Below are 2,907 nucleotides of genomic sequence, written 5' to 3'. Positions count from 1 at the left end.
TAAATATGCATATGGATTGTCATAAATAATACTATGATTGAGGGTATTTTTCCTGTCAGTTCACAAACATTCAAAGTACTCGGTGTGTAAAATTTCACAACAAAACAAAATCAGGGAAGTATTTGGGAAAATAAAATGTTTGCTAATTCATGAAAGCAATGGCAACTTTCAGCATCATTAGCACAGATGCTTATTAAACAGCCACATGTAAGCCAGTTAGCGAAACTTAAAAGTGATCAGTATAGGCATACTAGAATGAAAGTATTGCTTTTAATTTGATTAGGAATATCAAGAAACTTTCTAGTACAAGGTGGTATCCAAATTTCCCAAACTGGTTATATTTAATGAAATATAACTTATTTACCCAAGTTTTAATATCATCTCCTTCAAAATAGCCAACTTGTGCAGCAACACACCGGTTCCAACATACATGCAGCTTTGGAATGCAGTCTGGAAGTCGTGTTCCGTAAGCAAGTGGAGGACCTGCGATTCTCTCGAGATCTCGACAACAGTGTTAAAACGTGATAGGGTGAATTGTCATCGTGAATAATCCAATTCCTCCCGCTCCCGAGATCCAGTCGCTTTGGCTGAATGTCCTTCCGTAAACGCTTTAAAACGTTGTTCATTGTCCTCCAACGATATTTATGCACAAGCTGATGACTTTTCTCCATATTTCCGGTGGTGACGCTCGTGGCAGTTCTATTACATCGCTTATCGTCTTACAGGAACGTTCTTCCGAATTTGAAGTTCCAGTGCCACTCGAAACATTGCGTATGACCCATTGCCTTGTCGCTGTAAGCTTGCCAAGGCATGCTCAATGTCTCTGTTGAAGTCTTTCCAAGTTTAACGCAGTATTTCGCGTTGGCCTTTTGCCCCAACTTCTTGCTCATGACAAAATTCGCAGACAACAGCATAGAGGTTATAAAAAAAAACAAATTTCACAACTTGCGAAGTAAACACAGCGATGTCACTCGGCACACACCCTCATGAAGGTCACTGCTAGCTCTCAACGCGTACACAATGTTATGGTGCCATCTGTTGGAGCACTACAGAACTAGTCCGGGAACGTTTTGATACCACCACGAATCTCAGATGAATTTTTTTTTTAAGCACATAGGTTAAAGACTCACTTCTGTAAATTGTACGTCTCCGATTAATCGAGATTTTTTACTCAGACGGCAAGATGTAGAGTGTTTGTATTAAAACTGGTCATGACAGTAATATAAATGTGAGAACTTACCTTCAGTAGAATATAATTTGCTGGAGGACTAATACGACCGAGGTGATTTAGCAATTTGGCTTTAGACTCACGATATCCCTAATCTTACTTTTTTCAAATTATTCAATCTGATAACTTTATTGGGTTATCGTTATATTTTTAGCTTAAACCCCAACAGTCTAATGACTGGGCCAATAATCTCAGGTTATAAATTAATTTCAACCCACTACTTTATGTGACAAACGCTATTTTACATGACAGACTGAAACAGTTGTCCATTTAGCAGGCAAATCGCTCCTCTGAACTACTTTCCTCAGATCTTTCCTTCATAATCCTAGTCCGCATTATAAGAATATATGCATGACACGATGTACTGAGCGCTTTTACGTATTGCCAGTTGAAGAGAGAATAAACTGAAATTAGCCTGTTATTTCCAACCGTTTTTTGTAAAAGGAATATTCAATCTCATCAGCGTTGATTTTATTTCCTAAAAAAAAACTTTAAGTACTTGGCTATATTGAAATTATAAAATTTCACAATAAAATCGAATCAGAACACACGCAGACGTTAAATGGGTGAATAACCTCATTAATTTAAGTTTTTCAGCTCCTTAAATTTAAATATAAGAACTATTCAACTCTAAATTGAAATAAAATCTAAATTACAATAAAGACAGAATGTAAAGTGAGATTCGAACGGAATAATTGTAAATGATATGTTGTTACGTGATTACAAATGTGATCTATAAAAGCTTTCCAAGTTCTGACCTTTAACGTGTGCAATGCATGTACCCTTGATTCAATCATATATGTATTGCAAAAGATATCCGTATTTCATAATGTGTATTTGAAGGTCAATAAAATTAAAGATCGATAAGAAAGGGAAAATCTGGAAGCCACAGCATGTATTCCTGTTTAAAATTTCCAAAACACTGATATTGTAAAATATGTGAATCACAATTCTACATCACACTAAAAATTAGGCGCGAATACGATCTCTCTCATCGGATAGACTTGTATTTAGAAGAAGAAATCATTACAGAATATTATAAGATAAAATATGAAACAAATCAAGACAGAAAAGCATTACTTGTTAAACTATTAGCGTATAATTCTTTGATAAACATTGATAAGACGGTGCTATATAGGGTTAACTAGAACTCTAATTAAAATGCTGCAAAATTTTAAATTGTGACAGCTTTGGAAAGAGATTGTGGCTTGAATACTTAATGAAGTGAGGAACATTATTTCAGAAGCTAAACATGCATAATTAGATGATAAATATATATATATATATATATATATATATATATATATATATATATATATATATATGTATGTATGTTTGTATGTATATACACGTAAAAGAGTGGGTGTATACATGTATACGCACGCACACGCATACACGCATACACACACACACACACACAAACACACACACACAAACGCACATCCATTCATTAGTAACTTTACGTGTACGAGGCATGATCAATAAGTATCCGGACTGCTGCTATAGTAACGAAGCTAAAACATGTAAAGTAAAACAGCTTCGCAAATATTGACCTTAACTAAGTTTTAACGACCAGCGCATTTCCTATGTGATCGTCGCATTGACCATGACAACAGTCCGGATACTTATTGATCAGATCACGTATATATATATATATATATATATATATATATATATAT

This window comes from Octopus bimaculoides, chromosome 1 (genome assembly GCF_001194135.2).
Source record: "Octopus bimaculoides isolate UCB-OBI-ISO-001 chromosome 1, ASM119413v2, whole genome shotgun sequence".
In the NCBI taxonomy this organism is placed as follows: Eukaryota; Metazoa; Mollusca; class Cephalopoda; order Octopoda; family Octopodidae; genus Octopus; species Octopus bimaculoides.
This window is presented reverse-complemented; position numbering follows the sequence as displayed.